Source organism: Ixodes scapularis, unplaced genomic scaffold (genome assembly GCF_016920785.2).
Source record: "Ixodes scapularis isolate PalLabHiFi unplaced genomic scaffold, ASM1692078v2 ptg000324l_1___fragment_1__unscaffolded, whole genome shotgun sequence".
Lineage (NCBI taxonomy): Eukaryota > Metazoa > Arthropoda > Arachnida > Ixodida > Ixodidae > Ixodes > Ixodes scapularis.
Genome location: NW_024609966.1, coordinates 83,952 through 106,168, shown reverse-complemented (window position 1 = coordinate 106,168; position 22,217 = coordinate 83,952).

Below are 22,217 nucleotides of genomic sequence, written 5' to 3'. Positions count from 1 at the left end.
ATGACTGGGACCTCAGTACCCAGAGGATGTTAGCAGATATAGACGATGGTAGGATGGAACTTAACTTGTTGCACATAAATGCCAGAACCGTACAAAAGCACTGGGACTAACTAAAAGTATATAAAAAAAAATAGATTAGCCTGATTGGACATATTAATTTTAACAGAAGTAAAGATTGACTCAAAGATGGTAAGTTCTTTAACTTTGACTGACTTTCAATTGTTTTCGGAGTGCAGGGACGGAAGAAGAGGTGATGGTATATTGGTATTTATAAAACATTCCTGGATGTCCGATCAACTGGCAGTTTCTTGTAACCACGCGGAGGTTTTTGGTAGTTTGTGTGTCCAATCGGGAGTTATCTTTTATCATTTGCGCAGTATATAGACCGCCCAGTGCAAATATACCTTGCTTTCTCGATGAATTAAATTAAATCTTTAAAACAGCTCAATAAAAACAAATACTTGGTTGTTGCTGGCGATTTGAGCACACATGTAATGAATACTGCTAAGCACGGCGTGTCTGATTATAAGAATTTACTAGCAGGTTTTGGATTAGAAAATATAATGAATGAATATACTAGGGAAGAATACTTGCGATCCCGCATAACCTTATTATTGTTAGAGGAAGTGATCTTAAACGTGTTTCATGAGTAGACAAGCAGTGGCTGATCATTATTTTATAGCTCTGGCAATAATAGGGGTGAGTTCGGAGGAAATCGAACGTGCAGTATACAGACGCATTCTCAATAACATTAAAAATTGACCGAATGATGAGAGAATATAACTGGCCTCCCTCCTTGCTTTTGCTCATATTACTGCTTACCAGATGCTTGGGAATAATTTGAGGTCGATATACGAACAGTGTTGGAAAACTGTAAAACTAAGACAAATAAATCCACAATATGCCTGGATAAACGTCGCAATATTTACTCTATTCCGTGAAAATGATAGCTTGCGGAACATTTGTAAAGCAAGACCACATGATTTCATAATTAAAAGAGAGTTTCAGAAACTACGTAATGAGGTAACTGCCAAAATAATACAGGCAAAAAAATCCTTATACAGCTATATTTCCACAATGTGAGGGAAATCCGAAAAAAACTTGGCATTGCATATAGGAAGTTACTGGCAGTAAAGGGAAACAACACATAAATTAAACAATTCAAAAAGCTTTTGGTAGTTACAATGTTACTTCTTTATGTAACCAATTTAACGTCTCGTTTGTTCAAAGGCTTGTGGATCTGAGAAAAGTACTACAACATCAAGAAGAAGAATCAAATAGCTACGAGAATAGTGTGCACTCAGCTTACTTGCCTCAGAAGACAGAGAGACATCTTAGATGCATCATAAACAACATAACAGCGTCAAAACCTGCGGGAATGACTCCATTTGATTAAGGAACGTTCAGACAAATTTTGAGTTATTAAAGGACATTCTAACAAAAGTGAGAAGCGAATCACTCTCAACGGGGAAAGTTCCTATACAATTAAAAACAACTGTCATGAGACCATTATATCGAAATGGCAGTAAAACAGAAATTATAAATTATAGACTCATTTCAATATTGCCAATATAAAAATATGACTAAAACAAATGGTGGAAATGTTTGTTTCTAATACAATGACATCGTATTGCAAGAAGTTATGTTTAATAAATAAGTCTCAGTACGGATTCCGTAAAAATAGATGTACTGAACTTTTGCTCGAGGATCTTTTAGATTATGTCAACAACAGTCTTGACAGTAATCAATTTGTTTTAGTCATATTTTTATATTTGTCAAAAGCTTTTGAAACTATCGATCATGAGTGGCTAATAATAAAACTAAGGAATATGTGTTTTAAAGGTATTTTTAACGCGTTCTTGAAAGATTATATTACAGATAGATATCAATTGGTTAAAATTGGCAAGTTTAAAAGTAAATTAACATCACATAACTGGGGAGTACCTCAGGGGTCAATACTAGAACCCCTTTTATTTAACACTTATGTGAACCAAATTGGAACTCTGCCTTGTACATCTCAATTGAATGGGTATGCGGACGATAGTGCCTTGATATTAGAGCGCAGTGACTAACAAAGTGCATTGTCCATTTTTCAGAAAGATATTTAAATAATAATGAGCTGGTTTTCTCCTAATCCCATCTTTGTTAATTTCAGTAACACAAAACTGATGTGTTTCCATTGTCCGTATAACATTTAAATGTTAGCACTCCGTTATTTGTTCACTCACAGAAATGTACAAGTTGCAGTTGTGTTGCATTAGATTATGTTACAGCAATAAATATTTAGGAATACATCTAGATCAAAATCTCCTGTGGAATGAGCCTATAGAATATCTTATCAAAAGAGTGCGCGGTGTCTCAGTCTGCTTGTACAGCAGCATGCGTAGTGTAGCGACAATGTCATTAAGAATGAGAGTGTATGGTGCACTGGGTGAGTATATTCTCCGAAATGGTATCTCTTTACATGGTGTGCGTGTTCTCATTACAGAAACAAAAACTTGACAAAATACTGCATAAAATTGTGAGTAATATTACTTAAGGAACAACCCATGCAGAGCTGGAAATAAAACAGAAAATGTATGTCTTAAAGCTGGTACACCAGCTTTAAGACATACATTGGTATGTCTTAAAGCTTAAAACATACGTTGGTATGTCTTAAATCTTAAACACATACAGACGTACGGTGCAGTTTCTCTTAAAGCTGGTATACCAGCTTTAAGAGAAACTGCACCGCATGTTATTTAAGTAAAGCACTTAATACGAGCAACTTTAAAAGAATATTGAAAAGGGAACGAACACTTAGGCGCAAAGAAACTTTTGTTATTCTGAAGATTTATACAAATTATGGGGTGGAGGGGGAGGGGGGAAAGGACACGGGCATATTGCCGCGCGCAAGGCTGAGAAAGCAACGCTCGGTCGCGGTCCTCCAGAAAGCTCCCGTTTATTCATGTACCGCCCGTAACTTCTATCAATTATCCTGCTTTTGTTTTCTAGAAAGTGCATGTTCATTCTCGCCCCGATCACGCGACGCTCGAGCCGCTTTCGCCGAATCTTCGAGATAGCGACGCACTCTAGATAAGAGGCCGCCCGCGACCTTGTCGAGTCAGTCTCGCCCCAGCGCTCGATTCTGCTGACACGCCGACTTCGACGCCCGCGACGCTCTGCTTTCTTCTGTTTCCTTCTTTATTTTGGCACAAGTTCGCCACATTAAACGTTTATTTATTTCTGTTTATTTCTCGTTTATTGGTCACGAATCACCACCCGTGACAATATTACGTCCCAGTTTATTTTAATGGGCTTCCAGGAACTTACTATAACATGGAGTCACTGAAACAAGTAAAATATGAACTAAAAGATTCCTGTTTGAATTTCGAAATGTAACCCGGCTTCATTGCTTTAGTGTTTCACTGAGCTTTGTCTCTTTTCTTTCTGTCTGCTTTTGTTGTGTGCCAGTAATGCACACATGAGGATTTTAGGGTACGCAGCCCGGTGGACGCCAGGTCCCGCCTACAAGCACACCAGTGCTTTCGCGGGCCTGCAAATGTAACATGTTTATGATCTGAATAAAATGTTTCTTCTTATTATTACTATTATTATTCGCGCCTTGACCAGCGTTTGAGAGCGACAACTCGGGATCCGTAGACCAACACTTCCCCCCGGCGGTTCCACTAATGCGTCTTGTTTTTTATTTTGTTTATCTGGGTGTACCATTCATTATGTTTAACTTTTATGTGTCATATCTGTTTATATGTAGAGTTTGTATGCGTCCGCGCTTGCGTACATTGTATGTATGTGCCCGTCTGTGTGAGTAAGTACAATGGATGCGTGTCTGCAAGCGCGCGTGTGTACATCGCATGCGCATACGGGTGTCTGTGTGTGCATAAACGTGTGCCTATACTGCGTGTTTGTGCGCGTGTCTCTTTATGTTTGTGTGCGTGCGAACATTGTGTGTGCGCGTGAGCACTTGTGTGTGTGAGAAACAAGAAACGTGCATACGTTGCGTGTGTGTGCATGTGCGTGCAGACATTCTGAGCGCACATGCGTGCACGCACGTGCTTACGTTGCGTGCGTGTACAAAATCCGCGCTCTAAAAGGTCAGCTCAAATCATTGATTATCGAAAGGGCGACACGTGGTACCGCAGTCGCGCCAAGACAGCGGTATCAAAAATGCTTGGCGCGAAGGCCATGTCCAAAAAAATTTTCGTTTCTCCTAAAAAGAAACGGAAGTGACGTTATCGCGTCTGATTGGTTACAGGCTCAAATATACGCATATACGCGTGTCTTTGTGTGCATACAAATGTGCCTACACTGCGTGTTTGTGCGCGTGTCTTTTTATGTCTGCGTGCACAAAATCGGTATGTTGCGAGACTGGTGTTGTGTATTAGATACCATTAGACTGTGGATTTAAGTATGTAGTACAGACGTCACGCTGCATAAATGACCGATTAAACGAACATAAAAGAAATGTAAAGAACGATGCACAAAATTCGAAAATAGCGAAACATATTCATGAGTGTAACAATTGCACGGCACTCTGGTCGGAGACGGAAATAATACACAAAGAGAAGAACGATGTAAAGAGAGTACTAAGGGAGACCGTGCGGATAAAGTCTCTAGGCAACTGCATAAGTCAGGCTTCACTACAGTTTGGAAGCCATTCAAAATGCTTTCTAAAAATATTTTTTATTTGTCATTTAGGTTGTTTTAAGTGCTTGTGATTTTCCAAAAACCTGTAAAATTTGTTTTCTTTTGTGTGGTTCTCCACGTGTATTGGCCCAACTATTGTTTCAGTTTCCTTTATATATGGAGAGGGCGTGTTATTATTCAGAAACTTATGAACTGTGTATAGAATAGTAGGGGAGGACATCCTTTTGTTCAAGTTTGAGGATGGATGGATGTTGCCTTATTGCGTCGACCTGCAAACGTTGTCAACGTTCTTGCATTGTGTGATCAAGGCTGTGGCGCTTGATCTGTATAGACTTCGTCCTTTTGTGTTGAAGGAAGGTGACCTTGAGATTGAGACTATATAAGGAGGTGGACTAAATAATTGAGTTAGCTGAGTTTGAGACGTCGTCCTGTCTATTTTCTGTCCCTTCTACGTTTTGATGTTTCTTCTCAACCCCAGTCTCAGGTTAATTCAACATGGTTGATATTCAACAGATCCCTTCACCCGTACGATTTTTTCTATTACTCAATAATTTGTCCAGCTTTGCTTTTTCTTCACTGCTTCACTTTCTTTTTAAGACGCTGAACTAAAAACAAAATTAAAAGTACCGCAAAAAAAAAAAAAAAAAATATGGAAGGAATTTTGTTACGGAGCACCCCAGAGATTGAAAGGCGGGAACGGCTCGACTACCCTCGATATCGGTCCATTCGCGACAACGCCACGCGACGTGGGGAAATTTCACCGTTCCAGTCGTCAATCACTTCCTAACCTTTTTATAGGCGACTGTACGTCGTACGTGTGCTTGCGTGTGACTGTGTGTGTATCTCCATGTTAATGTGCGCGCGTGTACATAATGTGTTTGCGTGCGTTTGTGTGTGTGGCTATGCGAGCTTGTGCGTGATTGCGCACGTGCGTTCATTGTGCGGAAGTTTGTAGATATGTTTGTAGGCGCGTGTGTGCGCGTGCGTGTGCCCTCATTGTGCGTGAGATTGAGCGGGTTTTTGCCCGTTTCAATGTGTATGTGCATGTGCATTTACCTTCTAGAGGGTGGTGTGTGTGTGTGCGCGCGTACTCGTTTTGTTGGTAAATCAGTGTGCGCGCCGATGTGCCTCTTGTGCTCTGTGTTTATGTGGATTTTTGCTTGTGCATACAAGAAGAAAAAAGAACATTGCTGCATTTTTCGGAAATGCGTTAGCATGACGCTTAGAAAGGCTGACACCTTAACTTTTCTGTTTTAGCCTTCTCATCTGGCTTTCTCTTTTGCTTCCTCTATTTTTGCTGCCTCTTTCTGGCCTCCTCACGGGGTTGGTGTTAGAGGTTTCCAAGGGAGGACGAGTGTGGCGTTTCCCAAGGGTCATGCTAATGGATTCCTTAAGAATCCACAAATGGATCTTCCTGCAATTGTTTCTCACCTCTTTTCCGTACTCTGCCTGGCAGAGCACGTCAACGCCCCAGGATACGGTCGTCCATATCCCTCGTGGAAAGAACCACATCCATACCACTCGTGGGAAACCCATAGCGAAGAACAACCGGCAAGGGCTGAGCGGCAACTGAGCACGCCCGCCTTACACCACGTCGCGCCGCAGCACCTCCTAGATAACATAGCCTTAGTGCTGAATGAGATGGCGTCATCAGAGGAGGCCAATGCTGGGCAAAGATTGGAAACGACGATTGCGTCAACGTTCGGCTCAAACTTGACCACGGTGTAAGATAATACTCTTCGGGTGAGGACAGCGCGCTCCTCGCGCAGTGCAGATAAAGTTCGCTTTTCACTCTCTCTCTTTCCCTCTCTCACTATGGTTTCAAGCGGCGCCGGCATATGACTCGTCGACCCGTGGGCACGGCAAAGACGGCTCGTGCCGCCTCATGCTCCTCACGCGCAGAGCTCCAGCGAGGTTGTCGCTCGCGCAGAAAGACCACGGTGTACCGGGTAGTCAAGGCAACGAGATAATGTTTTTCCCTCTCACACAGTTTCACCGCTTGGCCGCCGGCGACACTGTCAGCCGCGGGCACGGTGGCCGCGGAATAATGCAGCCTTTCGGATGCCCGTCGAACGAACACTATCTGATTCCTCGCGCCGCGCGTTCAACCCCGCGATGTCCTACCCTAAAGAGTGTATCTTACACCGTGAACTTGACTCAACGTCGAGCGCTAACGCAGCACTCGTTTCCAATCTGTGTCCAGCGTTGGCCTCCTCCGATGACACCCTCTCATTCAGCACTACGGCTTTGTCATCCATGTGTTGCGCGGCACCTCCTCCTCCTCTCTGGCTCCGCGCGAGCTGTGTGCGTGACTTTGACAAAAACCCGCAGTGTCTGTCAGTTTGTCAGCGCCGGGAGAGAGGGAGAGGTTGACGCGTGATGATGTAAGCGCTTCGGACCAATGAAAGCGACGCACGCGTCACCCTCTTCCCCTCCTCCCTCTCTCCCCGGCGTTGACAAACGAAAGACACCGCGGGGCTTTAGTCGAAACAAACGCCCTTCTGCTGACTCATAGAAAAAAAAAAAGTCGTCTAGGAAGTGTGGAATGGAAGCACATTCCAGCCTGCCCCAAATATTTCCTATATGCCTCCGTCCTCGAGCGTTCGTTCTTTTCCGAACTTCGGAATTCATGAAAAGGGAACCGGTTCTGATTTCCAAATCTTGAGATCGTCGAAGACTTCGTGCTTTTTTTGCTCATACGCTTACTGCGTGAACTCGTCCTTCGGGGTGACCGAAAACCGTCGGGGCGCATGTACTTCTGTACATCCACACGCACAAACACAAACAGACACCCAAACGGCATTGCACCAAAATGGGAACGCCAATGAAGAAGAGGTCCTGGATTGTCCGTGAGGCAGCGGGCGTACCACTTTCAGGTGTTGGAGAAGGTTAAACCGGAAATGGTAAATGGTTCGTACTAATTCAGGTTGATCATACATGCAGGTAGAGCAGCCAACGTATACAGGGTGTGTCAGCTAACCTGTGCCAAGACTCTAAAACAATTTATGCTTGATATGCGGGTGGAACCAATGAAGTATTGTTCACAGTCCTATACGGCGTGCCCTTCTACGCGTATCTTGTGTGTTTTTTTACCCTCCTAATGCGCCCACGTGTTTGTGCTTTCCTCCAATCTGAACCAATGACAGCGCATCCATAATTGCCTCGCCACTGCACGTTTTCTGTGCGCTTTTTATGTTGCCCGCTGATTGGCGTTCCACTCTTTGAGTTCGGATGCGCCAAATACGCGTTTTGAAACACTTGCTCTTCCTACTGTGCGAGTCAATATATTTCTTTTTGGCGATGGGCCAAACTTGCTATTTAAAGCAGATTAATTATCTAACTTTTTTAGATATTAATTCGTGCGCTAAACTCTGAATACACAGTTCGTAGAGTGCTTTGAGAAACATCCAATCGTATAATTTCCATCAACGTAGCAATACTGTATCTAATTATTTTAAGCTTTAAAAAAGGTGCGCAAGATTTAATAAAAAAAAAAAATCCCACGTGACTCACTTAGCAGTTCGCTAGCTGGTAGTCACGTGGTATTTTTATTTTAAATGTCGCGCAAGTTTTTGCGGGGCCGGGTAGTATCGCGATAAAGATGTATCGCGATAGGATTTCAGAGATACTTTTTAGTATCTATATCTCTGTATCCAGGTACATCTGAAAAAAAAAATATTTGTATCTCAGCATTGAAATACATTTACACATGTAAAGATTCAATGCAATGTTATGCCAAACTGTAAAAAAAATATTTTTTTCGTAATTTTACAAACACTCTTGGCTTAATTCTGACGGACTCTGTGTCCGTTTCTTGGTTAACGGACATAAAATGCGTTTTTTTTTTGTTACGGTGAATAAAATAATATTCATCTGTGTGCCATAGAGCACTATTGTACAGAATAAAAGCGTTAAGTGCATTTATCGTTTTATTCTGCTAAAAGCAATTTTATATAGTAAAAAGGCCAAAGGAGCGTACCAAGAATACTGAGTACCCTGTAAAGGGAACAGAAAAAGGGGTGGGGGAAAACATAGGATAACAATTAAGTAAAAGTCCATAATTCACAGTCAAGCATCTTAATAACAAAAGCGTAGAGCACAAGGACAGAACAAAGAATGACTAGGACAAGTGTTTTTATAATTATGATGTATAACCAACTAGCCCAAGAGTTAATTTTAACCACAGTTAAGCATGTAGGCACTGCTCTACCTCACTTGGAATGGAGGGAGCCAGTAGCATCTGAACAGAAGGTTGCGTGCTTGTCATGATTGTTATGGGTGCTCTACGTGAGTGCGTACAAACGGATTACCAGAACGATGAAGACCACACCAAGAAGGAAGGCTGCTGCTCTACAGTAGTAAGCGGTTCAAAGGCACCTGCACTATTCTCGCAAACAATTCTCATCAGTGCTGTCTCGTGACCTTCCAGTTCCACAACGTTGTCTAGGAGGCATAATAAGGCTACCCACTTGAGGGCACTCTTGTGGTCAACTCTGATCCTCCAGCGAAGGGCCAGAATTCTAGCCAATGTCACAGCAGCGAGAGTTCCGGACGAGTTTGGCTCCCGAAGCATAGCGCAAGCTGCTCTTTGCTCAACAGTTTCCACTGACCTTGCGAGATCAACCTGATAGGAGTTTTACATGAAGATGCAATACTCTCGGTGTGGCAGGACCAAGGCTGTGAAAGGCACCTTAGTGATGGCTTATTCCAGTGGAGATGCAAATGACAACACCCCATCGCCGACTGTGGGTTACCGTGGTCGACCATGGGGTGTTGTCAAGCGCCTTGCTCCGACGCTCTTTTTGGTCGCGGGAGCCGCATCCACAGTTCGCCAGGTTATCGTGAAACGGAGTAGAGTGTGGTAAATTGCTCCTAGCAGCCTTGAGCAGTAAAATTTGCACATCGCAAGGTTTGGTCATTTTAGAGCACAGCTCTTAGGCGCCCGTTTCCGGGTTAAGTGGGTTGAGCGGGCGTCGGCGTAACCGCGCTAAATATAGCGGGAAAATTGACATCACATGGCTTCAACATGAATTCCATTTCCCGCTAAACTGACTGGAGAAAATAATGTCACATAACTTGGTGTTACGTCATCTATGAAGCAGTTCAGTTTCGCCGCTAGATTTAGCGGGAAAATCGACGTCATGTGCGGAGGAGGAGAAGGGAAGGGGAAGAAAAAGGAGGGGAGAGGAGGAGGAATAAAGGAAAAGGAGGGGAGAGGAGGAGAATGGTAAAGGAGAGAAAAAGAGCAGGAAAGGAGGAGGAGGCGGGGAGAAGAGGATTATCAAAGAAGGAGGTGAGAGGAGGAGGAGGAGAGGAAGAAAAGGGAGGAGAAGCAAAGGAGGTGAGGACGAGGAGCAGATGAGGAGGGGTGGAGAGGAGGGTATGCCCCTCTTCCTCTATACCCTCTCCTCCTCCTCTCCTCCTCCTCAAGAGCTACGCTATAGTTTCGCGTTACAGAGATTTGTAAACGTCTAATTTTTTAACAAGATCCTTTGTCCGACAACTCTTTCCCGCCAATAAGCTGACTTGGGGACGCCAACGATGCCGTCACATCGCTTTGGACAGATTATAGGTAGGAGAGGTATTTACTGCATGCCCTGTAGCAATTGCTGCGCATATCTGTTAGAATAAGTGACCTCTGCTCAAGTTTAGTGCGATTACTTAATTCACGGAACAAAATGTTGTAGACGTCCGCCTAACTCAGATTTCTTAAAAAAGTGCTTCAGCTTCCCTTTAATGTTAGTTTGACTTAGTTGCACAAGCCTGTGCCAGCACATGAAAGCAGAGCAAATATATTGCTGTACTATTTTGCTTTAAATGCTCTGCCAATGGAGAAAGGTTCAGGCTCAAGTAGGCCCAAGAGTTTAAACCTTAAATTTGAATGTAACATGCAGTACTCCCATCAATTGAAAATCCAGGAAGCTACAAATCTTGTATGAAAAAGTTTGAATTTTCACAAGCACACCTAAGCATGTTGCAAGATAAATTATGATTTGCTATATGAATAGCTACACATATCCAAACAGATATTTGTTGATTTCCTTTATACAGGCCTACTAATCAGAAGCAGGCATGCCACTCATGAAAGATTCGGTGAAATGTATGACACACGTTTATTCACACCTCAAGAATGTTGTTTATCATGGCTCAAGACAGAATTAAGTTTGTTCATCTAGATAAAAGAGTTGCCTGCTATGTAGTATTAAGCAGGGGTACACATAAGCAATGAAAACACGTGTCGCGCGGCAGTTTCTATCACTCTAAAAAAAAGTATGTGCGTCTACTTTCACGCACAAACTCGGAGAGCCAATCAGCGCAACTTACGGAGGCAGCTCAGCGAATGACGATGCCGAAACATCTGTTAAGACCAAAAAACGCAGACTGAGTTGTGACATTAAGCAATGCAAGCGTGACGTTTTGCATTGCTTAATGTCAGAATTTAGACGCTCTTCTTTGGTCGAAACATATGTTTCGGCATCGTCATTCACTGAGCTGCCTCCATAAGTTGCACTGATTGGCTCTCCGAGTGTTGTGCTTGAAAGTAGATGCACAGACGTTTTTTAGAGTGCAACTTCCGCGGTCGCTATGACATGGACCTATGCCATGCCGCCACATCACAGCGTCCACGCAATTTGCTATGGCAACTGCCGTGCAGCACCCGTTTTTGTCGCTTATGTGTCCTCAGCTTTAGGGCCGTATATACAGAGAGTTTAATCATTCATGGAAATGCGTAGAAGGCAAATAAGAAGGCGCCATTGACCGAAAGTGAACTGGGCATGTTGCAGGGCATTTTCACAAATTCGAATGTGGCCAACCAGAAGCCGCGAACAAAACCCCGGTGGTGGTCGCGAGAAAACAAAAGTTGATAAGTGCGTCGGAGTAACTCTTAGTGACTGAAAATATGGTGCAGGTGATGTTTTCATCAGGTTCCTACAAAATCATGCTGAAAGATATATAAATATATAGAAGATATGAAAAGAATCCGCGACTAGTAGAACGATAGACGTAATTCGTACACCAGGCGCCAAGGGCCTAAAATCTGCCGTCTAAGCGGTTAGGCTCCATCTGAGCAATACAGATTTCGAACGGCACATTCGTTTCATAAATTTCTTTGCTCGATCATAATCGGAACATCACGTGCAGCACATTTTCAATCATGAAGAGTTACTACATTTAACTCTTTCGCACTCATTAAAACTGTTTTTCACTACCACCGCCAGGGAATTATTTTCAGCTTCTGGTTTGCCAAGAGAGCATGTACAGCCCTCTATCTGCGTCTGGTGCACGCCCTGGCTCTGGCCGCTCCTCCCAATAACCAATCTTTCTCTATACACGGCTCTGCTCTGCGTTAGCCCCGTTGAGCGTGCTTCTTGCCGAGCACCAGTGCACTGCGGAAAAGTAACGCTCGTGGAAACGAGTTTCGCTGGTGTTACTTTTCCGCAGTGTATTGGTGCTCGGAAAGACTAGCGGAAAGACGTCAGCTGTACTGGGCTTCGTCAGCACCTCCTTGACAGCCTTCAAGCCTGCGCGTCACGTGACGTGACGTCACGTCACGGATGCGCAGGCTTGAAAGCTGTCTAAGAGGTGCTGGTTTGGTACCGAGAAAGCGAGTAATACAGTGATACCCTCGCCCTTTCTCTGATGATAGTGATGATAGCTTGAGGTTCGTTCGCCGTTCGGCCGGTCGCGATTGCGCTGGGGTTCGTGTGATCGCGATACTTGCCCCCCCCCCCCCCCCCTTTTTTTTTTTTTGCCTTCGGTTGCCCGTTTCCTGAGCGTTCTAAAGGCCCGTTGACAGACTTGCGTTTGTCTCCGACCGACTGAGACAAGACCTGTTTTTGAGGCCTCTTGTGACGGCCGACCGGCTGCGCAGCCATGCAGCCTGTCGTAAGCCGCTGCAAGAGGCTTTGAAACCGGTCTTGTCTCACTTAATCGTAGAATGAGGATGCCGAAGCATATTTCGGAGCAAACAACGACTGCTCGAGAGCATAAGCCCGCGACGGACCGTCGTCGTTGTGTAGGCGCCGACGCTGTCACCCTAGGTGTTGGAATGGAAGGCCTTTGATGTTCAGATCTTGCTGCGCGTGAACGTGAAGCGGCACGTAGAAGGGAACGTTACCGAGGGAATAAATGGACACGCCGGTGCGACCAAGTGGTCTGTGCACAGCGTCCGCGAGACTGTTTGGTGGTAGCTGTCCTGTGTGTACCGTATTTTCCGGACTATAGTCCGCACCCGGTGTATAGTCCGCAGGGGGAAATTTGGGGTCAAAAATAAAAGATTTTGCTTAGATAGCCCGCACCCGGTGCATAGCCCGCAACTGGTGCTTAGTCGACACGAAAATCTTCTCATAGACGGCACACGTTTACAAATGTCTGCTTTTTAGCTCACAATAAAGCCTATAATGTGCGTAAATCATCATTAACATAGACTTTCGTGCACAAAATTCGTCACGTCTCGTCATAATAAACGATCTTGAAAAACATAATTCCTGTATAGTCCGCACGCGTAGATAGTCCGCACAGCCAGAAATTTCAACTTTTAAACATGTATAGTCCGTGGACTCTAGCCCGGAAAATACGGTAATCGGTTGTGGTTTACGCGAGACAAAGGCGACGAAACACCACCGGAATTTCTAGTCAATCACGATATATTATCATCAAAATATCGCACCAGTTGACGCTGTTGATTCGCATCTCAACAAGTAATTCTCCGCGGAATGACTTCTTTTTTTAGCGGCGTTTTGTGTATTAGTTGTGAATAGTGGAATTCTGAGGTGAGACAAGGGTATAAACCGACACAAAAAGAGAAACTCGAGCCATATTAATTGCATTTGCTGCCAACGGCACCCTTCTTTCTGATAAGTTGTTTCCAATATCCGCCATGAGCAAGTAGTGCATAAAGATAAAAAAAGGCAGTAACCTTTTTTTATCTTTACTGTTTTTAGCGTATTTGTTGTATGTTTTTGTTCTTTCGCTTGCCTGTTTTGAAAAAAAAAAGTTTAGATGAAAGTACGCCGCGTCTTGCTAGCATCATTTTCTTCTATCACCGTCTTAAGGCGTAACAGAGCTGTGCACATGCACGCTTTCCTCGAGGGTGCATAATAAAAAGCAAGTTAATATAAATTATGATTTACACCGTGATTTATATTACACCAGTATTACCGTAAAATAATTTAAATCGCACATTTACAAAAAAACAATTTCTAGAATATATTTTTGTTTACTGTTTCTTTATTCTTTGAGTCTTGTCATGAGCGTGTGATTTTGTAATAAACTGAAGAAATCATCGAGCAAAGAAAGATTTTAATCAGAGTGAACATGCGCAGAAAGTGGTGCTCTTCTGAGCAATCGGTGTGTTCCGAGCTGTCTTCTTACTTTCCGCTTTGCTCCTCAGATATTTGATGTCTCATTCCAAGCAATAGTCAAGCACGAAAGAGGAAAGAAAATCAAGAAAAGTATACTTTCATGCATATGCACGAAAATCCAGACCGGCAGAGATGGAGCCAAAAACTGAGAAAGACAGACCGAGTCATATACGTCAGCTTAATCTTGCGTCGGCTGGTAGAGCCGTTTTGTCTCTTATTATCGCCCCACCTGCTTTATGAAAACATACTTGCGAACTTTAAAATATATACATAGAACAAACCATTGCCGAGAGGCGACTAGCAAAGCGTGTTCGAGTTGAAAAACCACAATTTAAAATTTTTTAAAGACTTTTGTTTTGTTGCTTTGCACTTCTGTTGTGGCCAAGAGCCTGGTGATATTCTCTCTGAGCAGGCAGTTGCGCAATCTACAGGAAATCGACAAAAAATCTTTGGCTTGGAGATTTCAAGAACGGTATAGAAAAATGTTTGGCTTGTGTTTGGCTTTTGTTTATATTTATTGATGCTTTACAGCAAATAAAATGTTTTCACTAAGTAAAATATACAAGCTGCTTCTGTTCCAACAAGACGTATGTCGACGTTTTCATGAAGAATAGGAACTTCCTAATTAAACTGTGCTCTACGGCATAATTTACATTTTTATTCAATTTATTTGTCTACAATATTTAAGGAGATTCGGAGCATTAAACAATATACCTCCTATATTTAAAAAAAAGAATGAAAGATATAACGTGTTATTTTGTATATAAAGTGATTTAAACCATGCAAATCTTATTTGAAACAACTGAGATTTAAATCAGTTAAATCTCACTAAATAAAATTGGATTGTGTGAGCGTGCTTTGTACTATTTTTCACCCTATTTCCTGCCGCAGGGACACAAACACAGTGCCGCGTTTGTGTCCCTTTCTAGTTCTTGTCTTTTGCGCTGAATTTGAGGTTATAGATTACCAACTAAAACCCAATTATCAACCCTAGCCATATCAGTAGACGCCCACATCTTACCCGACTCGCTCTCCTCTGTAGTGCATAAAAATAAGATACGAATTGACTTTTGTCAGTGCTTTCGTCGTGCCAGCGAGAACAGGAAATATTAGACGATTGTTTAAACCTGAGCACTCTTTTTCATCCTCTTGGGCCTAGAGCTATGATGAAACTCTGCGCGTTTTACACACTTCAAGAAACATTGAGGTGAAATGCGCGGGTCACAAGAAGAAAAATGTGTCTAAAACAAGAAGTACTAGAAAAATCGTATTGATTATTCCGAAGAATGCTGAGTCGTCATAATTGGACACATTCAAGTTGCTACAAGGCCGCATTTTCCGGAGTTATATCGCCTGAGAACTTTGAAAATAACTAACGAAACGATAGTTTGAACTGTCATTGGTTCGAAGCAAGTTTGAAGCTCACACGTGCACGCACCACGCCGCAAGCCGTGCCGACGAGAGCATCGTGTGGCGCCATTATTCTCGGGTGGTTGTTGTTTGTTCAGAGAACCGACGTCGACACGTCTTGCTTCCGGAGCCACCGGGAGCCGATCACGATTTCATTAATTAAGCTTCCATGTTTGCCGAGAGGCCAAATTGATTAGAAGTCGGGAGCCACCGCGGAAGAAGCCAGGAGGTTTCGGCAGCGCCGCCGTGTTCCCAAAGCCGCCCAAGCGTTTTAATGGGTAAAACGGGGAGCCCTCTTACCTCCCCCCCTCCTTATTCATCTACTGTCTTAACTGAGCAACTTCCTTGTTCATCACGAAGCAGGACACACGCACTACGGGGTTCAACCAACTGCGTATTGATTTACTGATACAACGTCGATAATTTGTAAACATACACGAAGAAAAATTGAAGAAAAAAATTGACGAGCAAAAGTTAAGCTCACCTTCTGGGGTGTTGACCTCCGTGCGCATGCGGTCAATGTATTTATAACCGTGGGATGGTTAAAAAGCTCAGAAAAAAATTGTTGCAGTCGGTTCTTATAACTAATTAAACGTGGGTCGGATGAAAAAAGAAATAGCTTCAAAGTCTACTGATGCCCTTTGGAAGCCAGTTATACGAAGTAGTCGTGTTTGTGCATCGCTTGCATGAACTAGATGCAAAAAGAACATGCAGAGTCAAGATTACATCGAGAAACAACTGAGTAAAACATGTTGCGAGTACAAGCCGGATCCATAAAAAACTGCACTCGACAAAAAAGAAGCAACACTAATTGACTTTCTACGTTATAGATGTCAACACGTCGTACTGAAAATACGTTGTTGGATCGATAAACCTTAGTACAATCTTTTATACACAGAAACTCGTACGGCGCCTTCCGGCGAAAATGCCATGGTTGCCGCTATGACATAATATCATGGCAAAGCAGTATCGACATACAAATGCATCGCGATTGTATCTTGGAGTTAGTTTCGCGTATCGGAATCCGTGTATCGAGATACATTTGAAAAATGTGTCTACCTCAGTAGTAAAATATATTTACAATCCATTGACTGTGTCGCGATGCTTCGGGAAGCTTAGGTATCACGTTACATTTGTTCTAAAAAAAGGAGCTGTCGTGTTTTTCGCGATAAACAGAAAACCACTTTTTTCGGTACGAATTTTTTCTCCAAGATTTATATTATGGACCCGCCTCACAGCTCCCGTCAAAGAGGAGAAGCCTGGTTGCCCAGTATGTATTACGCAGATGAAGTCAGTAAAATTGAGTCAGTAAAAGGTGGTCTGAAATAAGAGCAGTGGCAAAAAATAGCAAGATAAGCTCCTTCGCACAGCCCTCCATATTTCCGCTTTAGAAGGGTGTTCGCAGAAATGAATGCGAGTGGGTGTAACACGCCCGTGTGTGAATAGGTGAATAATAATTTTATTCAAGAAACAAACGCTTATGCTGACGCACAGTTCGGTAGTGCCCCGCCTCTCGCTGATAAGAGAAGAAGCGGCAAGTGGTTATTTTTATTTAGAGCGCGGCATGACTTGCTGGTATAGTGGAGTATGTACAGCCTCCGGCAATATGAAAGACCCACTGGGAGCGCGTTGCTGAGGCGGTGGCTGGCGGGGACGCTGCGAGCGCTCCGGGCAATTTCATTCTGCTTCGAGGGGAGGACGCTCACTCGGGGCTCAGCATAATCTGATAAGCGCGTTTCGCTTTAGCTGAGCCCGAGTGAGCGTCCTTTCCTCGAAGCAGAATGGAATTGCCCGGAGCGCTCGCAGCGCCCCCGCCATCCACCGCCTCGGCCACGCGCTTCCAGTGGGTCTTTCATATTGCCGGAGACTGTACATTACTTGCAGTCATTACATGTTTCCTTTTTCAATGAATTAAATTAGTAGTGCTAAAACAAAACAGTTAATGAAAGGATTCGGCAGATACACTTAAGAATGCTTCCGTGTGGGAATGCGAAAGCATTATAGTCCCTTTAGTGAAATGTTTTCGATTGATGTTTTTGATATGCATTAAATTTCTTTCTGCTGATTCGGTGTGTATTTTTGCGTATACGTTGGCCACGGACCGGAAATATTCGGACCATTTTGCTGCAGAACGATATATTTTATTTTAAGTTATGCGATCCTGTATGTCTAATGGTAGGTCTGTCGTAATTATGTCATATTCTGTTGCGGTGACGTCCTCGTCATCAGACGGATATCTGCCTGGTGTGTAATCTTCGCGTCGTAACGGTTACGGTGGTGTCGGCGGTGGTGGGATTTGGTCGATTTAGAGGACCATTGCCTTGTGGTCGGTGAAGTGGTGCGCTGATTTTATACACTCATGGCGTGGCATCGAGAGTCCATCGCAGTAGACACAGCACTGATAAAATCCGAAGAGCAAGTGTCGCGCGGGAGGCAGTGCTCTTATTTTATACACTCATTACTTGGCGCCACCTCCTCCACATTGGCTTCGCCGTCACGTGTCCAATGACGCATGCACTATATAGCCCACACCCTTAGTGAGCCAGATGGCTGCAAAGTGACCTGTACAATGACGCACGCACTAGGCACACCTTTAGTCAGCCAGAACCGTGGAGCCGTTCTGGCGTTCGGGGAAGCCTGCTCGTCTCTTACCCTGGAGGCCCGGGTGCGATTCCCACCCAGACCGCAATATAGCAAATTTCATTTTCAAAACCATAAATTTACTTTGTGTGCAGAAACCTTCCTGCGAAATTTCCAATTTCGGAGGAAGGTTCCTGTGCACAAAAATAAATTAATGGTTTTAAAAATTTGACGTCAATCCGAGCATTTTTGCGCCGTCGGCCATTTTTGGTACCATTGGTCGGTCACGCCGCCGACGACACCGGATTTTCTCGTAATGGGGCATATATTGCTTTCGCAATAATACAGTCAGATTTACACTAAAGAGTCGGAGGAATCTGGCTTTTCCCAGGCCTTGGAAACGAAGCGGGAGTTCGTCGTAGTCTTAAGCTCCATCCGTGCCCCGGTAGTGACAGAAGCTGCTCAGGTGATGTAGCTTGACCCTAGGTCAGCTGGCGGTGCTGTCTCTCAAAGGTGCTCGCGTGTTCGATGCAGCAGTTGTACGTTGTCGGTACGAGCAACATATGAACGTGGGGTTCCCGCGCTCCCTACTATAGCAGCTGGAGACCACGCGTGTGAGCCTATGTCATACACAGACACAGGCGTCGCTTGCCCAAGTCTGGTAGTGGTCAAGCCGACATGTTGTAGCACTTGCGTGTTTTCCTTCTGATTTGCTCGAGACGGGCTTGTACATCTTTGGGCGGGACGGTGCTGGGCATCAAATGACTTGTTGGAGTCCAGGAGTTTGCAGCAGCGTCCTTGTCTGCCTTCTCATGAGCCTCTCCACCAGAGACTTCAAACGGTCGTCCTTGGGCTGTTTCTATGTGCAATCAAAGCTCCGCTAAACTTTGTAGACTTGAAGGGTAACTTTTTAAGCAGTTTTCTGGCATCTTGACCTGCGGGCTCGGACATCCTATCTGATATTGCATGGTGCGGGCTAGAATTTACGTGAATGATTGAGTGCTCACTCACGAAGTATCTGAACTGACTTGGCAACTTCAGATTGTCTTGACTATTTCATCGATAGAGCCACACTTAAAAATATGGAACTTTTTCAAATTTGTTATTTTGTCATTTGATTGTACATCGGGTGTTTATTATTTGGTACATTAGTCTATCTCAGTGCCGCATTTGTCTTCATCGACGTTCAAATCTGTGGAAGTCTCTTTGCATTGTTGTGCCTTCCCTTGCTTATCGGGTGTTTATCAGTTGATACAATATCTCATTGCTGTTTTTTTCTTCATCGACGTTCAAACGTGTTGAATTTTCTTCGCGTTGTTTTGCTTTTCCTACCACGGTCGAATATGGGCCAGGCAATATTATTAAATAACAATAATAAAAAAACTGTTGGCTGCTGTAAGGTGGTCTGTTGTCGCTGCACAACTCTACTGGTAGTCCGTGCGTGGCGAAAACTTTCACGTAGTCTGTAATTACTTTGCATCCTCACTTGAAAATGTACTCTAGAATTTGGTTTTCCCTTTCTGTGTGAGTTTTAGCCCTGTAATGTATTTAAAATGATATTAATGGTACACGTGTTTGTATTTCTTCAAAACCTTGCTTGCTTTTGTTTCTTTGCATACTGTTCATTGCTGATTTGTTTATGGTGCCGTATTACTGTTCTTTTTTAAAAGATATGTTCAGTGCCCTTCCCACTTAGACCGTTCCAAGGTCCGCGTTATTTACTAAGTTAAGAAATAAAAAATTACTTAAGGAACTGTCATGTGCCTATGTGCCTTCACTTCAAAAAAGAGTAGAAATCGCCAAAGCTAGAAACTCTTGGCCGTTGTGGAAAAATAGGTCAGTTCCCATGACATGTCAAGGCAAACTGGGAATATCGTGGTTAAAAATAGGGAGCTTCGCCTTTCTCCGCTTGTACTTTTACGTGAATGTCACTTTTGGTGAACATGAAGGTAAACCTGAAACTGGAGTAGCAGGAGAGAGAACGCGAAGGGAGCTGAGTTTGAGACGTTGCTCTCTTCTTTTTCTGTCTTCCTTTGGGTTTTGCGTTTCCCTACCCAAGTCTCAGGTTTACCATCATGTTAAAGTTACAGCAGTTCACTTGCATTCAATATTTTGCACCATTGATGCTTGGACAATACATCACGTTTCTAGTCCTTGCCTTCATCCTTTCTGTGCTTCCATGTGCGGCATGCTGATGAGTCAATTCATGACGTCTTTTTCTTGCTAGAATTAACAGCCTATTTTAAAATCAAGCCCTTTGGGTACATCTAGCTCGTCACTATAAGCTGTGATGTCCTTGGGGAACGGAGCTTTTCTGGCCATACGACGCGTTGCTTTTGAGCTTCCGAATTCGTACCGTCGGTTGTCGGTCTCTTGCAAAATATCCGCAAGCCGCTCATCAGAAAAAGGCACATAATCAGTCACGTTCACGTGCAAATGTTCCAACCCTCCCTGAAGTTTGACCTTGCTTGGAAGCCGCGACATTAAGTCGGCAAGGAAAAGTTGTTTTTCTGGTTTGCACTTGCCGTTTATCGGGTACTTCAGTACACTTAACCGCATCCGTTGCAAGCGGAGACGACACTGACAACGCGGTTTTTTAAAGACAGACTATAAAGGCTTATTATCTGACTCGACGAGTACCTCTGGCTGTCCAAAGATATAATCTTGAAGTTTTGTGCAACCATGTATGATATCAGGCATTTCTTTTTGAATCTGCACTTATCGATGCTGAGTTTCTATGAGAAAATGTGAAAAATACGCTACTGGCTTTCTCTTTTGTAAAATCACGGCTCCTACACCTCTCTAGCTCGCGTCGACTGAAAGCGTGTCCAGTATGTTCTTCTGGAAATATGCCACAGCTGGTGTCGTTGTAAGGGACTCGCGTACTGTTTTGTAAGCCATTTGTTGGCGTTCCGTCCAAGCCAAAGCGACATCATTTCTTAGAAACTTTCGCAATGGAGTTGTAACTGCTGACATGTTTGGTAGGAATCATGCCACGAACTTAACCATTTCAAGAAAACTTTTCAGATGCTCTGCTGTCTTTTTGGCTTAGGTATTTCCAGAATGTTCTGAAGTCTCACAGGATTCAAGCTGATTCTTTTGTTGGTAAGGTCATGCCCCAGGTACCGGACTTGTTCCTGGATAAACTGGCACTTCCTCATTTTGAGTGCCAGATTGTGAGCTTTGCAGCGCTCCAGGCCCGCCCGTCCTGGAGTGTCGCAAAATGAACTAAAGACGCTTAGGCGAGTTGGTTCGACATACTTAAAAGATTAAAACAGCGCAAAATGACGACAACCGATGGCACAGACTGGCTCGCTTTTACAAAGAGTGTCTTTTTCTCATGCTTCAGGGCACTACAACGAATTCCTACGGAAGCAGGAAGTGGCGGGAGTTCCACCACCTTGCTGATGCCACTGCTGAATTTCGTTGGCAATCTACGCTATCGGAACTACGTGCCTCAACGCCAAGGTGGGCCTCGCCAAACAGGAACCCCATCTACACTTTGTGTCAAGTTTCCCTGCCGGAGAGCATCAGTCGTGTTATGGACCGAGGTCCAAAATATGCCGTGGAACCATGAAAGTCGCGGGTGGAGCTTTTGGGCCTAGTCAACGGTGTTGCAGGTATGGTTCCGTAAGCTGAATCTGAGAGGTGCGTCTCTGAGGGCGTGGACGCGTTGATCAGGCGCAGTCCTGATGGTGGCAAAGTTTCTGTCAAACAAGTGGTGTCTTTTTTTAAAGATAACTCTTTGTCTCTGTTAGCATCGGATAAAGAAGGGGTGTTCATTGTCCTCGCAGTTGACCTCTATTAAGTCAAGGCACGTGAAGCTATATCGTCTGTGTTCCAGTTTGACACTGACAGTTCCCCACAAAAGGTTAAATCCTAGGCTAAAAAACTTTGTAGGAAGCTAAACCTTGATCAGCTTGTCAGACGAATCGACGCAGGAAAACAGCTGAGATAAGAATTATTCTTTACTACTAAGGGTTATAAGGGGTATTCACACAAGGGAGAAATCCCGGGGATTTCTCCCCGGCACGCGCATCCAACGACGAAAACGTCAGGCTTTGCGATGTGCAAAAGCCTCGCGTTTTTATCTCGTGATGCGCGCGTGCCGGGGAGAAATCCCCGGGATTTCTCCCTCGTGTGAATACCCCTATACACACGAGGGAGAAATCCCGGGGATTTCTCCCCGGCGCGCGCGCATTACGAGATGAAAAC